This window comes from Balaenoptera physalus (genome assembly GCF_965194825.1).
Source record: "Balaenoptera physalus genome assembly, contig: HAP1_SCAFFOLD_2402, whole genome shotgun sequence".
NCBI lineage: Eukaryota > Metazoa > Chordata > Mammalia > Artiodactyla > Balaenopteridae > Balaenoptera > Balaenoptera physalus.
Window position 1 is genome coordinate 1 of NW_028124405.1, and position 18744 is coordinate 18744.

At 35.4% G+C, this 18744-nt stretch overlaps 1 long non-coding RNA gene across 4 annotated transcripts; it reads left to right on the top strand.

Annotated features, from left to right (window-relative positions):
* The first annotated feature begins 5292 nt into the window (after positions 1-5292).
* On the top strand, positions 5293-15795 carry LOC309654253. 4 transcript variants are annotated; one of them, XR_014260070.1, is made up of 3 exons: positions 5293-5484; positions 12220-12272; positions 14614-15795. It is a non-coding gene; the product is annotated as an uncharacterized lncRNA (long non-coding RNA). The 4 variants fall into 4 exon arrangements; XR_014260071.1 differs by lacking the exon at positions 14614-15795 and adding an exon at positions 13196-13887; XR_014260072.1 differs by lacking the exons at positions 5293-5484; positions 14614-15795 and adding exons at positions 10558-11014; positions 13196-13887.
* Positions 15796-18744: the final 2949 nt, after the last annotated feature.

The following is an 18744-nucleotide window of genomic DNA, read 5'->3' on the forward strand; positions in this document are numbered from 1 at the left end:
GAAGACACACACATTCAGTTCATGACAACAGTACATCCACTGGGTTGTGTTACTGAAGAGGAACTTGAGCTTAGGGAATTCACTGCTACTAGAGCAAACAGAAGCAAGACTATATTTTGTCAAGGGGAAGCATTTCCATCATCCTCCATGTTTGCTTCCTGCAAGCATGCCCTGATAAATGACCCAGGTAAAGAGTAGTCAGAGTAATGCATTCTTGTTCTACCCACAAAGAACATGCAGGGACACTGATGGCCCATCGTGAACTGACTCTCCTAATACTAGTGAAAACTTAGAGCTTGAAAAAACTGTAAGCAGAAAAGAAATCCGTATACTCCTCTATTTCAACAGAAATGATGACTGCCACATAGTGAGCTCAATAAATATTGATTACTATAGCTGAATAATTGACGAAAGCCATTGGACTTTGCCTTTTGAGCAACAGGAGGGGATTACATATGGCCACCTACGCCCTGTTAGGGAGTTTGGACTTAGTTGAGAAATCACTGAAGTTTACTATAAGGAAGCGGCATGGGCAGATTTACATTTTGGAGCAACCACTTTGACCTCAGTAGAATGATGGATTTAAAGAGAGCAAGACAAAGACAGGGAGACAAATTAAGGAGCTATTGCAATAGAAGGAAAAGACGGTGATAAGGGTCTAAATTAGAGAATCACTGCACAGGACAACACTGAGAGTGATTTTAACAATATTTAAAGAACAATCAGCAAGACTTAATGCTTGATAGAATGAGAGGAGAGGGGGAGAGACCGAGAAGATGCCTGGTATCCTCACTTGAGTCTGGGGGAATGTGCCTTAAGCAGGAATCAGGAATTCAGAAGGAGTAGTGGAGCTTCTATCATTAGATCCATTCAAATGAAACTATTTGATAAAACAATTTCTATTTTAGTTTTCTGATAGATTTCAAAGGTATGTAATTTTCCACATCCACATACATACATACAAAATTAAAAATTTAAATATTATCATTATAAATGCCTTTTTAGATAGGAACATTTATATTTTCTTAGACCATCCAAATACATAATTAAAAGTGAATTCTCTTTTCTAAACAGATACTTTCTTTTCTCATCTGTTTCATGCCCCACACAAATTTCTGTGATCATATAAGTAAAGATACTGTTCATCTATATGACTTACCTCTTAAAAGGTTTACAATTTAATCTTTTGTGATTATATGCCTGGTAACCTTGGTTTTGATGAATTACTTTTTGGCTTATATTTCTTAAGCCAGCAACTTTCTTATATTTGGTTAAAAAGACAAATCGAATTTCACCAATAGCTATAAATAAAGCCATTGATTTGAACTAGGAAGCTCGGTAGCTTCTTTCACCAAAACCTGGTAAAATTTTAGCATAAAAGATGGCATTTAAATGGAAAAGTATGTATGTATGTAGAAAACATAAATATTTGCATGATTCTGAACTTTTAATAAATGGACTTTCCATATATTTTTAAATGTGTGAAGAAATTAATGTCCATTTTACACACCTCACTATATTCTAACATTAATCCAAGTAAGTGTATTTAATGGAATTAACCTCCCCATATTTGTAGTGGTTTAAAAGAAAATCATACTGATTTGTTATTCTATACAAAGTTATTTATTTTATTGTAAAAGAATTGCCCTATTTATTTTTAGCAAAGCAGGGAAAGGATTGGCTAGGGAGGTAGGGTTCTGGTTTCAATTTAGTCCTCTCAGTATTTCTTAAAACCCTGAAAGGAAGATATTATGAGTCTCATTTTAGGCTCCACTGGGTAAAATATCTTACTAAAGCCGTATAACAGTTTGTGGCTAAACTGAGAGGCAAGTCTTAAGATTTAAACCTAAGTTTTTCTACCATCTGACCATCCATTGTAAGCAAATAATCTTTCCAAATTATATATTTCTAAAATATAGGATTAACTATGGCAATATGTACATCTTTAGTAAACCCTTGTTCTGAAATGAATTTTAACTGAGAAATTCTGAGTCAGGGGAAGTGAATTCTAACCAGATTTAAATAATAATGGATTTTGTTAGGTGAGGAATAGTGGATCAACAGGATCTCAAACTTATAATTGAATTAATATAATTCCTTGGCTCTGTGTAAACATCTAAACTGGTTTGTTTTTGTTTTGAACGAACACTGTGGACTGACTGTAAACATCCATCAAACTTTTTTTTTTGAGAAATTCTGAGTCGGGGAAGTGAATTTTAACCAGATTTAAATATTCATGGATTTTATTAGGTTAGGGGGAGAGAAGTTTAATTTAGAAATAAGCTTCGGAAAGCCTCCTGATCAGAAGGGAGCCTAAGGGCCTACCCACCCCACCCACCCTTGGAGAGAAAGGCCATTATGATGGGTAAGGCCCCCGAAGGGGAGGGGACCGCATGGGACCTGGTGCAGGAGCTCCACGAAGCTGGTCCTGGGCTCAGCAGGTACTGGCAGAGCCTAGAGTGAGGAGTGGACCGGGTTTCTCAGGTAAGGGGCCCTGCCTCTGACTGTGTTGCATTTGCATTTGCCACTCAGGACGAGCAAGATTTCAGGGATACACAGGAGCACTGCACAGATCATCCCGCCCAGCTGCAGGCCTTCCCAGTCTTAGTAGAAGGGACTGTCTTTATCAAGCAGGTCACTGGCTTCCAAGACAGGCAAGCCTGCGGCAGGAGGAGGACAGCCCAGGTCGCTCCCTCTACGACACAGCTGCAGGACAGGGCTGAGAGCCTTCCCCTAAGCTCACCTGAGGGCCCAGTGCAGAGAGCAGGTCTGAGGAGGCAGCTGGTGCTGCCCAATCAAACGTCTTGCATCAAGACAAGTCCAAGCTGTTCAGAGAAACCCAAACTCTTATTCTCAATGCCAACAGAACCACTTAGACTCACCATGCAATGGCTTTAGATAATAGCTTATGTTTTGCAATACAAAATCTAAAAAACAAATATTCCCATTTGATAGCACTATGGAGACCTGAAACCACCTTCAGTCACAGTGTCTCATATCTGCACTAGCAAGACTTTACCATTCAACATGACCTTACTCTGCCTGATAATTATTCTCCAGGATGAGGAAGAAAAGACATTTTAAAACAAGATGCTTCTTAATAATGCTGCTTTCTAAGAAGAAATCTTTTAAAATGTATTTAGTTTTCTTTTTATGGACATAATAGACATTTGTTGTAAGGCATCTGAAGAACACACAATAACTTTAAGAAAAGCGTAAAAACCACCTAGTAAGTCACATGTACTTGCCAATAACATTTTGCTTAACATTCTACATTATATGCATAAAAATATTTGCTAAGAGGGAATTTCTGATTTTTCTGCCCAGAACTCCTAGAATAAACTTAATCCTATTTTCCCCTGAGATATACACCCACTCATCACAAAAAGGAAAAGAAAAAGAGATGCACATCATATACACATACTATGTGTGTACAAAGTACAGTCACATGGTACAAAATCCAAAACATTTCTACTGAGCGGGGGTGGGGATAGTGGGTAGCAGCTCCTTGAGAGCATTGTTAGGAACCCCTGTTCTTCCAAGGAGAATCGGTGCATACAAAAACAAATACCTGTATCTATCTCAATGATTCTCAAACTTGGCTGTATGTTACAATCACTAGAGTAGATTTAAAAATATATATATCGACGCCTGGGCCCCATCCTCAAAGATTCCAACTTAATTAATCTTGGATGTAACTGGGATATTGTAATTTAAAAGCTCTCTAGGTAATGCTTTTGTGTAAAGCTGAGAAACCCCGTCTATGCTATAACGTAATTTGCCACTTTTTATTTAAAAAAGGACATTTGAGATCTTTCCAAATTTCCATTTTTTAAGACCATATATTGAGGTATGGGTGACATACAAAAAGCTGTATATATTTAACATACAACAATTTAATGAGTTTAGAGATAATCATACACCCCGAAACCATCACCAAAATCAATGCCATAAACATATCTATCACCTTGAAAAATTTCTTCTCACCTTTCTTTTCTTCCTTCCTTCCTTTCTTTCTTTCTTTCTCTTATTTCAAATAAGAACATTTAACATAAGATCTACCCTCTTAGCAAAATTTTAAGTATACATTATTGTTAACTATATAGGCACTACATAGCACATCTCTAGGAATTACTCTTTATAACTAAAACTTTGTAACCTTTGACCACTGGTAACCACCATTCTACTCTCTGTTTCTGTAAGTTTGACTATTTTAGAGTCTTCATATAAGTGGGATCATATGGTATTTGTTCTTCCCTGTGTTAGTAATGTCCTCCAGGTTCACCTATGCTGTCACAAATGGCAGAATTTTCTTCTTTTTAAAGGTTGACTAATATTTCACTGCATATTAATACCTCATTTTCTTTATCCACTCGTCCTCTGATGGAGATTTAGGTTGCTTTTATGTCTTGAGTATGTGGTAATGCTACTATGAACATGGGAATGCAGATATCTCTTCAAGATCCTGATTTTAATTCTTTGGATATATACTCAGAAGTTAGATTGCTGGATTGCATGATTTGATCATATGATTCTATTTTTAATATTTTAGAAATCTCCATACCATTTTCCATAGTGGCTGGCACCAATCTGTATTACCACCAACAGTGTACAAGGGCTCCCTTTTCTCCCTTGCTGATACTTTTTATCTTTTGTTTTTTGCTTTATAATAGCCATCCATTTTTCCAAAAATAATACATAATTCTCCATTGTTTGGATGTACCATAATTTGTTCAACCAGTGTCCTAGATTAGGGCACTTTATTTTATTTAATATTTTTTTTAAATTTCATAGTGTTGTTTTGGAACATATTGTTTGATATATGGATAATATTACTAGAAGATATATTCTTAGAACCATAATATCTGCATCAAATTGCATGAGAATTAGATAATTCTGTGAATATTCTGAAATTGCCTTTTAAAATTTGCCCTACTACTTGCATTATAGAATAATACCTGTTTTCCCACAATCTACCAAGGTTCCTCAGGCTCTAATTTGCACATGAATCACCTGGGGATTTTGTTCAAATGCAGATTATGTAAATCCAGAATGGGCCCTGAGATTCTGCATTTTGAACATTTCTTCATTTTATAGTTACTTAAGGTGGCATATTGGGATGTTTACTTGAGATTTTTCTTCTTCTTCCTACAGGTATTAATATCTGTAAATTTCTCTCTAAAAACCTTTCTAACTGTATCTCATAAATTGTGATTCTTCTTTATTCATCTTGATGTATTTCATTACCTTGTGATTTCTTCTTTGGTCATTGCTTATTGAAGGGTAGCTAATTTGTGAATTTCCCAGTAACTGATTTCTTACTTAGCTCCATTTTTGTTAGAGAACATACTTTGCTGATGCATGATTTCATTTTTTTTTAATTTATTGCTTATTTTATGTTCTAACATATGGTCTTTCCTGGACAATGTTCCATGTATGCTTGAGAAGAACATGCATTCTACAGGTGTCATTCTACTTGGTTTAGTAAGTATATAGCATTGTTCAAGTCTATTTTCTTTTTGATCCTCTCCCTAGGTGTTCCATCAATTACTGGCAGAGGAATCCTAACTATTATAATCAAATCGTCCATTTCCACTTCAATTATTTTCATTTTTGCTTTATGTATTTTGAGGCTTTGTTGTTAGATGAACAATTGCTATGTCTTCCTTTCAGATTTATCATTTTATCATTGTAAAATGCCCCTTTGTTTCTAGTTACAACCTTGGTCTTAAGTACTATTTTGTCTAATATTAATCTATTTGCCTAATATTGTCTATTTTTTTTTTTTTTAAAGAATGTTTTTTTTCTTTTTTAATTATTTATTTATTTATTTATGGCTGTGTTGGGTCTTCGTTTCTGTGCTAGGACTTTCTCTAGTTGCGGCAAGTGGGGGCCACTCTTCATCGCGGTGCGCGGGCCTCTCACTATCGTGGCCTCTCTTGTTGTGGAGCACAGGCTCCAGACGCGCAGGCTCAGTAATTGTGGCTCACGGGCCTAGTTGCTCCGCGGCATGTGGGATCTTCCCAGACCGGGGCTCGAACCCGTGTGCCCTGCATTGGCAGGCAGATTCTCAACCACTGCGCCACCAGGGAAGCCCAATATTGTCTATTTTATCTAATATTAGTATAGCCACTCCAACTCTCTTTTGGTTCCTGCTTGTATAGCACTTTCCATCTTTTAACTTTCAAACTATTTGTGTCTTTGAATCTAAAGTGTAAGTCTTGTAGACATCTTAAATTAAAACAACAAAATTTGGATTGAAATTAATACCAACTTAATTTCAATAGTAGATAAAACTACTCTGATATAACTCTCTTCTCTGTCTCCTCCTCTGTGCTATTATTGTCGTACAAATGGCATCTCTGTAAATCGAAAGCCCATCATCATAGTTTTATATTTATTATGCAGTTCTTTAAGTTACTCAGGTTAAGAATAGTCAGAAAAAAAAATACATTTATATTATACTTCATTTTATATTTACATATAGTTGGCTTTGCTGGTGTTCTGCATTTCTTCATTTGGATTTGAATTACTGTCTAGGGTACTTTGATTTCAGCCTGAAATAACCTCCTTTAGGTTTTTGTTTGCTTGTTTTTGGTTTTGGTTTTGTTGTTGCTGTTGCTGTTGTCGTTCTAATAAAGAAGGATTGCCATCCTAGAAATGTTTTTCCTCATCAGCTTTATAATGAGAGTTGCGGATATTTTCTCAAATTTTTATTAGATATTTATATTTGTCCATTATATATTTTTTTTAACATTTTGATATTTTGGTACTCAAATTCATTATTCTTTCTTTTTATTGTCACATTCCTAAAAGCTGGAGGGGAAATTTAGAGAATCTTTCTCTCTCCAGCCTCATCACTTTCTTTCTCTTAAATTTTACCCTTTACCTTACTTCTATGTCATTGAATAGTCATGTCCTCTTTTGCCTCCTGGTCATTTTAGTACTGTATCTTCTCACTGGAGTCCTTTTCCTACCACATCCTACCCTTGGTAAACTTCTCTCCATGTTTCAGACTTTAGATTAGTTACATGATCCAGAAAGCTTTACCTAGGCCTTGCAAGTATGAACTACCTGCTTCTCCTATATATTCCCTACACATCACACCTGTTTACTTCTTGGTGACCCACAAGAATAATTAAGAATGAGGAGGATCATGCCTGTTCGGATCACTATTAGCTTCAATATGTGGCACACAATAGGTAGTAACAAACATATAAATAAGATTTCTGCAATTGAAATAAGTTTGATTTATGTATTTAGCTATGTTCACACATGAAAAAAAGTTGTAAGCCATATTTATTGCAGGTAACTAGATTAAATCAGCTTACCTGTTGCTAGTACAAATTATATTATAATGCAAAGGTGGATTTACTGAAAACCTAATAAAACTTAAGCTTCAGGTTCCCTTGGTTGTCTTAATTTATTACAAGGTCATGCTTTTAAATTTTACATTCTTTTTATTTAATATGCAGCTAGGGTTGCCAGATTTAGCAAAGGAAAATACAAGATACTCAGTTGCATTTGAAATTCACGTAAATAGCAGATAAATTTTGAGTGTAAGTGTAATCTACACAATATTGGGACATACTTATGATGAAAAAAGTTGTTATCTGAAATTCAAATGTAACTAGGCTTCTGATTTTTTTACTGGCAGCCTACAATAAAACCACACCCCAACACCACCACCAAACTATACAAGCTGCAGCCCATACAAACCCTGAGTCTGCCTCTCTTCTATTGCTGTGATAGAAATTTGAGTTATCAAATGGCCAACTTTGGAGCTGAGCTTTAATATTTCCATTGCACTTTCACCAACAAGTGTATATCTTTTGAAAACTTAAATGGATACTTGTCCCTAATGCATTTTTCATATTATATATCTTATATAATTAAATACATTATATTGGTTAAACTTTGATAAAAAGACATACCATCATCAAAATTGCCAGACTCTCCGTGAGCATCATGTAGATGAGTATTTTCAGTTAGTTACTGCACATTGAACCCTACTGTGCTCCATGAACTGCACAAGACTTTCAGATGCAAGATAAAGAAAACACAGTCCTGATCATTTTAAGTGTCTGGAAAGATTCTATAGTAACGTCACACCTTAGACACATCAATCTACAATTGTAATATAAAGTTACTCTCGTTAAATACCAGCAAAAGACCATCAGGTTCCCATTCAATAGCCAAAGAAGTTTGATTGTTTTGGGAAGATATGGACATATAATTTTTGCCAAGCAATATATAAATATATGTATCATTCTGCTATATGTTTTCTTCAAATAAAGGTGACATAATTTTCTCCTATTTCCAGGCTTTTCTGCTTTCAAAAGTCCTCCTAAATGATAAGTTTCAGAGAGGTATGAGACTGCAATTTGATATACACATTGAAAAATATGGAAGGATTTTAGATTGTTTTAGATGTTTCAAGCAACCCAGTAGTATTGTGATATTTGCAAAAGAGCATCTCTATTATAGCTCAAAATGTCATGGAAAAGGATTCCAAACACCCAATATTCAGAATATTTGTCCAATAAGTAAAAAGCCTTAGCATTTATTAGGGCCTGACATATAACCTCAAAAATAAATAAATCTCCAAGTATGAAAATCTAATGATAATCCCTATATATGGTTAATTAGTATAATAATAGTTCTACCAAACTATTGAATAAGTCTTGGCAATAGACTACGAAAAGTGACTTGTTCGTTTATTACAGGCATGTTAGTAAGAGCCCCGACTTAGCAAAAATCAGATGGCACACTCAAATTAGGATAACTTGAGAAAAGTTTAATAAAAGGACTATTTACAAAAGTGTGGTAAGGGGTAGTGTAGTATCCTGCAACTAGCAATAAACAAGTTTTTACCATCTTAACTCCAAAGAACAAAGGGGAATAGTTACCAGAACCCAGAAAAGAGATTTGGATATAGAGATGGTTGCAGTAACATTTTGTCATGGGACACAGCTAGCCTGTGTTGACCTTAATGGGAAAGAACCCAGGTAATAAATACATCAGTCTCATTCTGCTCCCTCCTTTTGACCTTTTGTAGCTCCCTTTTGGCCAAACCCAATCTGAAACAAATTCAAGCGTTCCTACTGATGTCATCAATATAGAACAGGCTCCAAGGGCAGAGAGGAGAGAGGTGGGGTAGACAGCAGATCTGGAAGGACAAATGGAAAATGTACAAACTAGAAATCACCAAGGAAAAGCAACCATTCAGCTGCTATCATTTTGCTTTACTTACTACTTCATCCATGTAAATATGATTAGGTTTTCCTCTTTCTGATACCTGATTCTGATACTTGGACAAGTTTGGACTAATTTGCCCAAAAATTTTGGAGCAATATAAGAAATGGCCTGATATAAAATACTGAATATAACATACACATAAAATTCATGTTGGGGTGACTGTAGACCATCTATAAATATAGTCACCCTCAGAGGAGCTGAATTTAAGGTATAATGAGGGCTTTGGGTGACTGCTGTTTAGGGCAGAAGTTCCAATCACATTAGGACATCATAGGCCAAAGAGCAAGCAAGCAACCAAGCAACAAAGATCATCTCAAATATAAGAACCAAATTAAAACTCACAAGAATAAATGCTCTTCATGGTCGATTGTGACAAACACTCTTCTACTAAAATGGGGTAGGCTCGTATAGCATGCTTGTGATCTTTTGTTATAGGTTATCACAGTTCATATTAGCACAAATGTAAAATCTCAGAGAAATAAAATTGGCAGAAAAATCTAAAATTCAATAAATCTCTCAAGAGGAAAAATGGTATATGTGGAGGTTTAATAATGAATTTTATATCTATCATTTCTTGAATTACTTAAGAGACTAGAAAGATATATATCAATATTTAAGGAAACACTTTCAACACATACAGAATGGCATAAATACCATATTATTTTACCATTATAATACATGTATTTGCAGATAATGCCTCTGCAATACCAAACTGAATGTCTAATGAAGAATGTAGCTGCTAAGATTTTCTCTAGTAGAGAAGGCAGTAAAGGGAACTGCTGTAGCTTTTATTATGAATTACAGGAGAATCCTTCATGAGACAACTGAGTTTTCATGAATGCCAGGTTGACACTGGCAAAATTGATATGTCTTGACATTTAGATGAGTTCTACAGAATGATGTGTACATGTTCTGTCATTATGCACACAATACATTTGTAATGTTTAAAGCACTTAAAATAATATTACTGTTGTAAGAGAGTAAGAACAAGTCTACTTTTAAGTACAGGCAGATTTCAGACTTGAAAAATGAAACAATGACATCTGATTTAAGAGTTGGATCTCAAAGCAAAACAGATCAAAAAGTCAAGCTATTGGAATAGTGTTACATGTTCTTATTTCGTAAAAGAACACTTTAAAGTTTTGACTTTCAGGGTAGAAGAAAGGCAATGTGCCATGTTAAAAAGAGGATAGACAATTTTCATGTTGAGCCCTAAAAAACTGCTGATATCTAAACATTTTAACTTGCAAAGGAGACAAATTGCAAATGATATTCATTGAGTGCTTTCTATGTGCCAAGCACTGTTCGCAGACCTTCACATGTTTCCACTCATTCAGTGCTCCCCAAATCCCAAAAGGCTGCTACTGATAGTATTCCCATTTTACAGATGAGAAAATGAACACAAAGAAATTAAATAACTCACCCAGTGCTGCACAGGTAGTTAATGACAAAGGTTATACCTGAAGCCAGCTTGTGTGGATACAGAGCTGTGCTTTTAACCACTATGTCATTCTGTTTCAAATGATGGAGTATGGGCTGGATGTGGACTCATTTAAACATCACTGGGTTTATGGTTTGTGATGCTCTGAAATGCTCTTCTTGCCCTTTTTTAAGAGTTTGAGGGGGTCTCCAAGTCTAAGAAATGTGACAGCAAGCCAGTAATTCATCAGTTTACTATAAGCAATGCCTTAAGATTATTAATTCAGAGGCAGTGTGAATGCAAGACAACGGTGGACAAAAGACTGGAAACCAACAGGTTGGTTAACAATTTTTAGGAAATGTAGGCTTTGCCTAGCACAGTGACAATGGGAAATGGGAAGGGAGTTTACAGAGGAAACATTGCAAAAGGAACATACAGCCTCTGATTGGATAGAATAGAGAAAGGAAGAAAGAAAGAAAAGAAATGCCCATCTTTCCATCCCAGTTAACTGAGAAAATTACCTTAAAATTGTTATGAATAGAAAATTTAAAAAGACATGTTGAAAAGTATCTTAAAATTGAAGTTACAAGGAAAAAGTTATGTGTTTTATATGCTAACATACCCTATAGTAGTTTTTAAGTTTTTTGTAAGAAATGAAATAATGTAAGTATATATTTAATAAGTGCTTAATAAATGGTGGCTTCTATTATTATTTTATGAATTTTATTATTTATTTACAAATTCATTTCAGAAGCTGAATGTGACTATTTGAACTCTGAATAAATGGTATGACTATTCTTCTACATTCACCTAAATTTCTATTTCAAAGAGAATATATTTTTGGAAATATTTAATTTTGATTTTTACAAGAAATTCCTCTGCAATATTTGGGAGAGGAAAAATGTAAATACTAATAGCTTGTTCTCAAAATTGTTAATTAATATTATAACACATTCCTCCCAAAAATATCAATATAAATATTGTTCTCAATTTTGCATAAGGTTTAAAAAGTGAAATGTGGTGATTTTACTTTCAAAATGATGTCTATATTCACATAAATATGTACGTGTGTGTGTGTGTGTGTGTGTGTGTGTGTATGTAAAACATCTGAGGGACTCTACATTGTTCCTACTGTTGATTTCAGAAAATTCAATTCACTAAAAGTAAGTTTATACATTTGAGCACATGCCTGCAATGATACTCAAACAAAACAAATAAACTAAACACATGATAACAGGGACCTTGTCACATTCATGTATATGTTTTCCAAGGCCAGGCAGAGTGTCTTGCACTTGAAGGTGATGGATAAATGCTTCTGGAAAAAAAGGGAATTCAGTTGACCCATGAGGTAGGTTTGCTCAAGATAGGCCTTTCACACTCACAGGAGAGTTTCCTGTACTAAAGGTTTTTAGCGGGTATACCTCTGTTTTCATTTTCATTGCTACCTTCCACAACAGGAAATACAGTTCCTTGAAAATAGTAAGTATCTGTAATATCGTATGACACACAAGAATCTACATGTCTCCTCTCTTTTTCTCTAGAGGAGGGAGCACTCTCTGCTCTCCAGAAGAAGGAAGAGCAGCAAATCTGACAGGTGACAGCCTGGAATTCACTGGGCTACACTGCACGAGTGGAGAGAGCTATCCATCCCCCCACCATGACGTGGCCTCATCTTCTTTTCCTGTATTTCACATGGGGAACATCCTTGCCCTGTCCTAAGCTTCCTGCCTTTAAGCCCTGAGCATTCATGTACGGATAGGTTCTGGGCATGATTTCCATAGGCAGGAAACTGTTAGTGTGAACAGTTTGGTGACTGAGGAAGTTGACATGAGGGTTCTGAAATGGAGACCTGCTATATTCCATTTAGAGGTGACTGATGGGCAAAATACAAGAATAAGAGAGTTACTTTGGCACTAGTTCTAAGACGTTATTAAATTGAGCTTTAACTGAGAATTCTCATCATCAGGGGTTTGGGGTCACCTTCTAGCAGTTAAATATTTTGAGACTTTAGTTAAATATCTTGCGGGTGTATTCTCTACTTCACTTGTGCCTCAGAAGGGAGAAGGAGACAACCTCAGTCTTCCCTCATCACCCAGGTCCCTGGTCCTTTAAAATGAACCAGCGTGTTATTCTCTAAAATATTAATCTTGAATACATTGACTACCATGTGGAATAAAACATAGTATGTGGAGAGATCAAGGCACCACGCGAACGTGGCACATGTGCATACGGACAGCCAACATTTTGGTTGCACATGACTTTGTAGGCAGATTATACTCTTTGATTATATGAAAAAGAATATATTTTGATTATAGTCAGGTTTCATTCTAAATAGGAAGACCTATATTTGATATTTTAGACATCCATGATTGAAAACTTCATTAGGTAGGGAAAAGAGAGAGAGGATTGTGCTAGGCTATTAACCATAGTATGTATTATCTATTCTATGTATACCTCTATGCTCAGTCCTCTAAATTTTATTCTTGAGATCTGAATTCTGGTTTTTGTAATTCCAAGGAAAATCTTTTCTCTAGCAACAGAATTCAGCATTTGCAAATCAATTAACTCTGGCTTTTAGAGTATTTCCCAGGAGTGAATATAATAATAACAATCGGGCTTCCCTGGTGGCGCAGTGGTTGAGAGTCTGCCTGCCAGTGCGGAGGACACGGGTTCGAGCCCTGGTCTGGGAGGATCCCACATGCCGCGGAGCAACTAGGCCCGTGAGCCACAATTGCTGAGCCTGCGCGTCTGGAGCCTGTGCTCCGCGACGGGAGAGGCCGCGATGGTGAGAGGCCCGCGCACCGCGATGAGGAGTGGCCCCCACTTGCCGCAACTAGAGAAAGCCCTCGCACAGAAACGAAGACCCAACGCATCAATCAATCAATCAATCAATACAATCAAAATAATGGTCATGGTTTTGTGAATGTTTCCTGTCACTGTTCAAGGGTTTTGTTTGCATTAATCAATCATCATAATAATGCTCTGCAGTATACACTATAATAATCCTGTTGGGTTGCAACCTCGAGACTTTCCCAGGTGAAAACTGAAGCTAACCTCCATACACAGAAGGCAAGGAGAGACCTACGAAAGAGGCAGACCACTCCAGATTTGTACATGGCATGTTTACTAAGCAAGGGAACTGACATAAGAGGCTTGTCTTGAGCGGCTGCAAGACGAGTAGATCTCTGCCCCTGTCCACCAGAATCTTAAAGCCTTTACAGAGACCTTACCTGGGCTCAGCCGCTATCAAGATGGTCTCAACAACACCTTACTCTCTCAAGGCTTTGTCCTTGGAACAGATCCTGTGGTAGGACCAGGGGGCAGAGCATACGATCCAAGGACAGGGGAATGGGTGAGTAGCTTGTGATTGCCGAGGTCCACCTCGCCAGTCAGCTGGTGGTCACATCCTCTCAACTACCTCCTCCAACAAATCCATGTTGCATTGATGAGGAAACTGAGACACAGGAGAGAAAGTGACTTGTACAAGTAAAAGGATGTAACCAACATTTGAACTAAGTATTCTGGTTCCATGTAAATTGTTTTGAAGAATATGACTACCTTGTTTCTGCCCAAAACTCTATTTGAAGCTTAAGGATGGCCTCATTTTCATTTCCACAAGATCATCTTCCCATGGAGTCACATGCTCCAGAGCAAAACTACAAGAGTATGTACAGTGTTTAAAACATAGCAGAGTTAACAACTCCTTCGTTTAACACATCTAAATATTTTCTGCAGTATTGGTTTTTGCCCCCAAAAACCTGTTCATGATCAGACTGCATCCTGATTTTGTCTCCTGCTTTTGTGAACACGATAGACAAAGCAATGGCTACTTTCCAGGTCATGAGATTAAACAGCAAAAAACATTGCACAGCAAAAAAACAAGTAAGCAAACAAAAAACTCAAACAGAGTTTAAGTTAATTACTATCTTTCACAGGAATTAGTTAAACCCAGTGGTGATGCTTATAGGTATAAAGGGAGGAATCAATTAAGGGAAGACTGAGGATAAAATGAAGAAGGGATGACCAGTACATTCTGGAGACTACAGAAGAATTCAGAAGGAAGCAATAACAGCTGTGGATCATAACAACTGCATAATCAACATCAAGAATGACATTTACAAACAACCACCTCCATCAACAACAAAAATTGTCTTATGTCCCCTTGTCTTTCTTTTACAGAAGACTGCAAATATGTGTAATAATGCAAAAATATTGTATTCCAGAATGGTGTATAAGCATAGAACTCTGTTGTTAAAGAAAGAAATTGAATTGAAATTTTAAGAGTAAATGACATTTCAAGTTATATTATTAAAATTTTATATTAACACCTATATTAAATAGAGAAATTTTTAAAAATCATAATACTGATTAATGTGATTGATTAGTGTGAAATACTTTTATAGACTCTTATGACTAAATGAAATATTATAAGGGCTCTTTCAATAAATTTATTTCAATAAACATTTTAATACTGTTCTACTAACATACCAAATTATGGCTACTGTTATGTTTAAGCAATCTGAGTAAACATAATGTTGATATTCGGATCATAATTATTTTTCTCTGAGAAACTATTATACTGTATTAGGTTTTAATGCCTTGAATTATATTTTAGTTCCAATATTGCATTAACGTAAATTCAAATACAGTCTTTACAAGTCTCATATAATATAAAGTGCAGAATACAATGTACTTGAGGAATTAAAGCTTGAAGCAATAATTTTAAAAATCAATTGTTAATTAAGGTGGCAAACTTATTTTATTATGCACTTTTAATTTTAAATCTGTAATTGTTTTTCCACACCTGCTAATAAAGATGTAAGAAAGCAGTGGTTTCAATCACATTTGCAGGGATGTTAAATCACTGCCCTTGAGAAGTCTGATTTTCTGGTTTCTAATACATGTCTGGATTGATCATCCTGAAGGGAAGGCAGCTTTCCCATTTTCTAATCATGCTTAGAAATCTATAAACATTTAAAAATCTTCAAATTAGACATTATTGGTTTCTCTGCCATTTTTATTTTCAGTGACTAATGAACGTCAAGAATAGGGAGATCATTTCCAAGCAATTACTGAAAGTAAACTGATTTATTACGCCATGACCTATTATAATACAGGAATACAAGGTACATTATACGATTTCTATTGTTATATGAAATTGGGAAGTTCTTTTCAGAAAATCAATAAAATTTTGCACACTTGCAGTGCTATTAGAATCTGAGTTCTCTGTTGCTATATAAATTATGTTTTAGATATCATAAAATTATTCCTCAGATAATGTTTATATCCAACAACTCTTTTACATACTTTTAAATAAACACATACAGGCTAAGGATTAGTAATTACATTGTATTTCAGAATTTCATTGTTCCTCCAATCACTAAAACTGTCTTTGTATTAAGCTTTTAGCAGAGATTATGGGTAACAGCCACATTTTACTATTTCTCTAGTCCTAGCTATGCACAGGCACTCTGATTGTTACAAGTTTTCCTCTCATTACAAGGAGCAATGCATCATCAGTGACTCTAAGCTTAACAGAATTCTTTTCCTTGATTACATCCCGTGTGAGGCGTGGAGTTTGAGTTTTTTAGGAGAATGTGCATCTTTGTTCCGCTCTTTCATCCTGTTTGTCCTCATAGACAAATAATGAACCAGGCCTATTATTTTAGCAAACTTAAAATCTTAATGGTAACTTGAGAAAGAGGAATGTGTTCTACTTTGCTAACTCTCCTAAAATAATCCATAAATATCATAATAAATATTCTGAAATCATGGTTGGGGAATAAAGGTAACGTTGCCTTGCTGCAAGGAAAAGACAGGGATAATGTGAAATGGATAATGTCAAAATTACAGATAGCCTGGAAATGTTTTATGGATTCAAAAATATACAAAATTGAGTGCTGTTCATCAAAAATAATGGAAAATAGGATCAGTTTACCTAAAGATTATTTGAGTTAAGGATTATGTAAGTCAATCTGGCTACTGTGCATAAGGTAGCAATGGTTACCAACATTTTTCATCTCCAATTCCAAGGCTCATCTTTTATTCAGCATACATGTTTTATACAACATCTATAATCTGCTATGATTCTTAAATGTCAGGAATGGCATAAATGGCTGCCTCTACTTAAAAAATATAACAGTAATTAAAAAAAAATCAAGTCATTTATATACACATTTACTATAATGTGTATGGAAACTGAGCACGTTACACTAAGAGAGGTAAGACAAAGGCAAGTACTGTACGATACCACTTATATGTGGAATCTAGCAAAGCCAAACTCATAATAACAGAGAGTAAGATGGTGATCACCAGGGCATGGGGGTTGGGGGAATGGGATGGATATTTTTTGAGGACACAAATTTGCAGCAAGTAATAAATAAGCCCTCTCTAATGCACAGTACAGTGAACATAGACAACAATATTGTATTATAATCGCCAAACTTGCTAAGAAACTAAAATTTAATTATTCCAACCACTAAACAGAAAGGATAATTATGTAACATGATAGGGTGCTAGGTATTGCTATAATTATAATATATATTATAATTATAATATATAAATGCATCAAAGTAACATGTTATATACCTTAAATTTGTAAAATGTTATATGTCACAATTATTTCAATTAAAATATATAAATAAATAAAAACAAAGAAAGATGCTAATTATCTTGTATTTTTTGGTATCTCCATTTCATGTTTTGCTATTTCCCACTCTTTTAGATAATTTCCATTTGGCAAACATCTACATATTTTAAATGTCTCTACTTTCTCTAAAAACTTTTTCTCTATTACCCAGAAACGACTGGTCAAGTTTTCTCCCTTGTAAAGGATTTTCTCACAACCTTCATAAATGTAATTTAGAACCTCTGTCGAACCATGATTTTATAAGATAATGGTTCTTTAAACTTAGACTGATTACATATGTCAGAGGTGAATGAGTAACACAATACAGAGACTGTTGAACTTACTATGCCTTCATAGCAAAACTGTTGGTTAAATGGTTGTGATAAGTAGGGCCCATAGAAAAACTAACTAAAACTGGTAAACGATACAAGTCAGGATGATAAAATCAAAGGGGTAAATGTAAAATACATTATCAATATGCATGAAACTTGTATTGGAATGCTGGATAAAGAATTCACAACTGTTAGAAATTGGTCAACCTAAAGAAGACATTATTATTTTCAAAAGCTACCTATATTTTCCTTGGATAAAGGCAGATCAGCACTATCCTTTTCTATTCTCTTCACAACACAGTATATAGCAGTGATAGTGGCAGCCATATGGCAGCAGGCAGCAAACTAATGATTTTTACCACCAAACAAAAAGGAAAAGATAGTAATAGGAATGTAGAGTGATAAGAAGGATTGAAGGATCATTACCTTACATGATACCCAATCTGAATTGTACACTGTGAACAATTCACAGTTATCACAGATCACAGGCACTGCTGTTCTGCTGTATTTTTCTGGGAAAACTCATTTGTTCTATTCATTTTTGTGTGTACTGACATTTAAAACACATAAAATATTTTTAAAACTAAAACTAAAAAGATGCTACCAAAAAAAATATTTAATTGAAGTAAAAAATTAGAAGACTCTTATCTTTGCCACTGCCCTTCCCAATTCTCCAGCGGTTGCTCCTATTAGATATACTTTTGCAAAAGTAAAGTTTCATCACCACAAAAATCTTTCTTTCTTCAACCTTTTCACTGAAAGTGCCCTTTACAGTTTTGCTCTAGTGGATGCCTGGATCTCCCCTGAGGACACTACTCACTTCCCCTGCAGGGCTCCAAAGTGGTAGAGGATTTTGGTTACGTTTTATTTTTGCTTCCTCTATATTTCTCTTAGCACTGAGCTTGTAAGTCAAATGGGGTTTGTATCAATATTTGCACTTCCTTGTTCTTTTCAGTCTATTCTCAGTCTTACACAGAGATTTGAATCCCGTGTTAGCAGGTATTATCTCTTAGGACCTCTCATCATTGCATCATCTACAGATACCCTGGGCTCTCACTGATTCTTGATGTCTCTAGTTCCCACTCCACCGTTACTTTGGCTGTCAG